At 39.1% G+C, this 5,326-nt stretch overlaps 1 pseudogene; it reads left to right on the forward strand.

Moving 5' to 3' along the window:
- Window positions 1-1,271: 1,271 nt before the first annotated feature.
- LOC101105525 (olfactory receptor 10T2-like) lies at window positions 1,272-2,220 on the forward strand (annotated as a pseudogene).
- The last annotated feature ends 3,106 nt before the right edge of the window (window positions 2,221-5,326 follow it).

Genomic DNA, 5,326 nt, shown 5'->3' on the forward strand with positions numbered 1-5,326 from the left:
CTTGGTTTCAATTTTTGTAACACCAGGCTTTAAATACTACCACATATAATTGTTGGGAGAAATATAGTGAGAAAAACACACAGAATTTTTTCCAGTGTATTTGAAATTATGAATACTGGTTACCTACATCACTGCCTTGTATATCTTTTGCCCAGTAATTCAGTACTTAAACAACACACAAACCTTGCAGATAATGGTATATTTTCTCTCTTATTCAAGCTTTGTGGATCCTGCAAAAGTACTTTCCAGTGTGTTTCTACCAGTCTGTCTCCAATCTACAACTCCACACCAATGTCTTCTTACTGTTTTTTTTTTTCATTCCCTAACAACAATGCCTGAAATCAAGCTCCATGTTATTTGGAACATCTGTATGTTACTTTCATGCTGTCATCTCAAACACAGAGTAGATACTTTAACAACTGATGAAGACAACCTGAGATAGTTCTTATGAGAGCTATGCTGCAAAGAAGCCCTGTCCACCAGTATATCAGTTAGCTTTATCCTGGACGTTTTCCTGAAAGCTCAAGAATTGATCAGAACATCACGAACCAGATGAGCCATCCATTATTAGAATAGTCTCCATAACCATTTTGCTTCCATGATCTGCCTGAATGACAGACAATTATTGAACAACTCTGCTTCAGCTCATAGTTATGTACAGAAAATTATACATTTCAAACTGGCGCAAGTTTGAAAGTCCACTCATTCTTAAGTCCATTCACTGACATAAATGTCAGCCAAGCAGCTACTGCCTCCTGCAGAGCACCTCTAAGGATAGAATTATTTTCCAAGAATGTTCGGAAGCTATTCAAAAGTTTTTCCTTACTTCTCTTTAATATTGATTCAGTCAACATTGTTAAGTACTTCTCTATGCCAAGTTATGATTAGACCACACATAAAACATTTTATGTCCTTTACTCCTCATACTCTCATGAGAAAATAAATACTTTCTGTATTTGTATTACTCGTGAAGATTCTGATCGTAGAAGCTGGAAAGGGGTGATAAATTAGGGAGCTCCTAGAATATATATTTGGGCCTACTCTATGGAATTTATATATACTCTCCTATGAGAATCTTTTTCTTCATCACTCTGAGTCCTGACATGGAATTAAGCCAACTACATTTAACTTCCATTTCTCAGGCTTTTTTGTTAAGAGTTGTCTTGTCAGTGTCTATGATTAAAAGCATCAGTACATCAGTACTTTCAGCAGTCATATCAGAGTCTAAACCTCTGTACCTTTGGAGGAGAGTTGCTACATATACCAAGAGAATGGGCAATCATACCACAGTGAGCACATTCCTTCTGTGGGGATTTTCCAGTTTCTCAGACCTGCAGGATCTCCTCTTTGTGATGGTTTTCTTATCCCATGTGACCATCCTAGCTGCAAACACATCCGTAATGGTGGCCGTCAAGCTTAGTCACAACCTTCACACTCCCATGTACTTTTTCCTCTGTGGCCTCTCCTTTTCAGAAACCTGTACCAGAAACCCGACTACCTGTGGTAGTCATCCCTCGCATGTTGGTGGACTTGCTATCAGACAGTAAGTCCATTTCTATTCCTGAGTATGCCACACAGATGTTTTTCTTCTTTGGCTTAGGAACCAACAACTGCTTCATCTTGGCCGCCATGTCCTATGACCGTTACACAGCTATTCACAACCCACTGCACTACTCCAGCCTCATGACCCGTAAGATCTGCTTTCAGCTGATGATGGCTTCTTGCATGACTGGGGTTGTGGTGGCACTGTGCATTGTCCTCATAGTATTCAACCTGTCTTTCTGTGACTCCAGCATCATCCAGCATTTTTTTTGTGACATTACACCTGTAGTCTCCCTTGCCTGTGATTACACCATTTTTCAGAAAATGATTCTTCTTGTCTTCACTGCCTTTGTGTTGGTGGGCAGCTTTATTTTAATTATGATTTCCTATGTCTTCATTGGGTCCATAGTTATGAAGATGCCTTCAGCCAAGGGGCGGTATAAGGCCTTCTCAACTTGCTCCTCCCACCTCACTGTGGTGTGCATGCACTATGGATTTGCTGGCTTTGTCTATATGAGGCCCAAGAGCAGTGACTCATTCCGTGAAGATATGCTGATGGCTGTGACATATACAGTGCTGACACCTCTGCTTAATCCCATTGTTTACAGTCTAAGAAACAAAGAAATGCAAACAGCCCTAAAGAAAGTACGAGGCAATATATGTAGGTTTTCCCCTTAGGTAGTAAATAAAAGAGCCCTGAACATTTCTAAAATTTTTATAGTGCAAGCATTGATAAATAAAAGTAGAGAAAGTGAAGTTATTTTTGTTCAGTCGATAAGTTGTGTCTAATTCTTTGTGACGCCATGGACTGTGGCACACCAGGCTCCTCTGTCCTCACTGTCTCCCAGAGTTGGTTCAAATTCATATCTATTGAGTCGGTGATGCTATCTAACCATTTCATCTTCTGCCGCCCTCTTCTTTTGCCTTCACCTGGAGTACTTCCAATACAAATCATCACTTTGTTATACAAAGCAATTAAAATGTGTTCTAATGACTAATATGCTCTGGTCTTATTCCTTTTCTGCCATAAAAACTAGATGTAGTTTTAAAATATTTTTAAACAAAATATTTAAGAATTTCATTACATATGTATGTATGTGTGTGTGTGCGTGCTTAGTCGCTCAGTTGGTGTGACTCTTTACAACACCATGGACTGTAGCCCACCAGGCTCCTCTGTCCATGGGATTCTCCAGGCAAGAATAATGGAGTGGGTAGTCATTCCATTCTCCAAGGGATCTTCCGGGCCCAGGAATCAAGCCCAGACCTTCTGCAATGCAGTGGAGTCTTTATCATCTGAGCCATCACGGAAGCCCAGGTATATGCATACACACAAGCATATATGTATGCAGGAGGTGTATCACAATGTTTTAGAATATTATATTTTCTTTTTTTATTCAAGTGTAGATGATTTGGGAATACTATATTTTCATAATTTTGGTTTCTCTTGGAGAAGGAAGAAAATTATATTAAAAAGGATAAGAGAGAATGAAAGAGGGAGAGAGAGCAAGAGAGAGAAAGAAAGGAAAGAGAAAGATCAGTAATTTACATAATCAAAAAAGGAGAAAGCACAAACACAAATTTAGTGTTGAAATGAGTGAAAGACCACATAGAGAGAAATTTTTAAACATTTTAATACCCCAAAAGGAAGAGGATATATGCATATGTAGACTGATTCATTATCTGTACAGTAGAAACTAGCCAACCTTGTAAAACAACTATACTCCAATAAAAATGAAAAAAATTGGAGTATAGCTGCTTCACAATGTTGTGCTAGTTTCTACTGTACAGCAGAGTAAAACAGCTATACATATACAAATATCTCCCTTTCTTTTGGATTTCTCTCCCATTGAGGCCACCACAGAGCACTGAGTAGAGTAGGTTCTCATTAGTTACCTATTTTCTGTGTACCGGTAGTATATACATGTCAGTCCCAATCTCCCAGTTCAGCCCATCGCCTTTTCCCCCTTGGTATCCATACACTTGTTCTCTCTGTCCGTCTCTCTATTTTGTAGATAAGATTGTCTATGCCAATTTTTTTTTTCAGATTCTACATGTATGTGTTAATGTACAATATTTGTTTTTCTTTTTCTGACTGACTTCAACTCTGTATGACATTCTCTAGGTCTATCCATGTCCTTACCAATGACCCAATTTTGTTCCGTTTTATAACTAATATTCTATTGTGTATGTATACCACATCTTCTTTATTTATTCCTCTGCTGGATATTCAGATTGCTTCCATGTCCTGGCTACTGTAAATCGTGCTGTAATGAACATTGGGGTGCATGTGTCCTTTTGAATTATGGTTTTCTCTGGGTATATACCCAGAGAAAATTAATTTTAAAAAACTAAAAAATAAAAGGAAAAAAAAGAAAGAAAATATTTGTTTAACTCTATTCAAAGAAATAAGGGAACTAGGTGGGAATGGATGAATTTCTGAAAAAAATAATGTGATGAAAGTTACTTCAAAATTAATATGCATTTTTAGCATGTCAAATTCCAGGAATAATACAGATACCTGTCAAAGAGCTACTCTTTTCAACCCCAAGGAAGGAGTATGCTAGATGATTTCATAATGGACTTCCACAAGTCCTCAAAAAGCAAATAATTGAAATGCTGAGTTAGAGCATAGACAAAGATAAATAGCTTTGAATTTATGCAAACCACAGAGGTGGAGGGTGCTGTAAATAACTGAATCTGAGGCCACTTGAAATAAGGGAGAGGCTGTAGGGAGGGCTGAGCATCTGAGGCCACATTGCCTAATAGCACATCCATATGGTGAGTGACATTCCCAATGTTTCAGCTGGACTCAGGGACTGAGATGGGAGAAAGAATCAAGGGGCTGGTGGCAAAGTCCTTAATAAATAAGAAGAAACTGGATGGTTAGTAAAGGACTCTGAGGAAAAAAATGGTATATTGTTTCATTGCTGGATAGTATTGGTGTCAATAAGTGAAACATTATGTCATGAAGATTGCTGGTAAATGATTTAGCAATGTGGTGAGGGGCTAGGAGATGTCAACATTATGTGCAGGTGTTTGTAGAACTGGGAAGTGAGCAACTTCTCTTCAGTAGAGCTGAGAAGTTCCCTCCTTGGATAGCTAGGTTTGTTTTAGATGGAGAGGTAGATCATGTACTTTGTGAGAAGTTGGTAGGTGGAATAGAAAGATTTCAGAATCTAAGTTAAACTTATAGGAGAAAGCTTAGCAAGGAAAGAGAATTTTGAAGAGACAAAGCAGGGAGTTGTGTATGAGTGAGTACAGGTAAAAAGAGCTCCCAAGTGGCTTGCAATTGGGATTCACATCACAGTTTCATTGATTGTAGGTAGTGTCAGAGACTATTGGGTCTGTGGTTCTCATTCTTTGCTCAACATTGAATTAAAGTTTGGCTAGAGGTTCTCTGCAGAGAAGGCAATGGCACCCTACTCCAGTACTCTTGCCTGGAAAATCCCATGGATGGAGGAGCGTGGTAGGATGCAGTCCATGGAGTCGCAAAGAGTCGGACACGACTGAGCCACTTCACTTTTACTTTTCACTTTCATGCATTGGAGAAGGAAATGGCAACCCACTCCAGTGTTCTTGCCTGGAGAATCCCAGGGACAGGAGAGCCTGGTGGGCTGCTGTCTATGGGGTCGCACAGAGTTGGACACGACTGAAGCAACTTAGCAGCAGCAGAGGTTCTCTGACCAGCCATTTCACAAACTTCATCATTCCATTTTCACAAATCTCCCTGCTAGTGTGAAAAATCTCTAATTCCTCATATAGGTATCTAAACTTTTTATTTCAT

Source organism: Ovis aries, chromosome 15 (assembly GCF_016772045.2).
Source record: "Ovis aries strain OAR_USU_Benz2616 breed Rambouillet chromosome 15, ARS-UI_Ramb_v3.0, whole genome shotgun sequence".
Taxonomy (NCBI): Eukaryota; Metazoa; Chordata; class Mammalia; order Artiodactyla; family Bovidae; genus Ovis; species Ovis aries.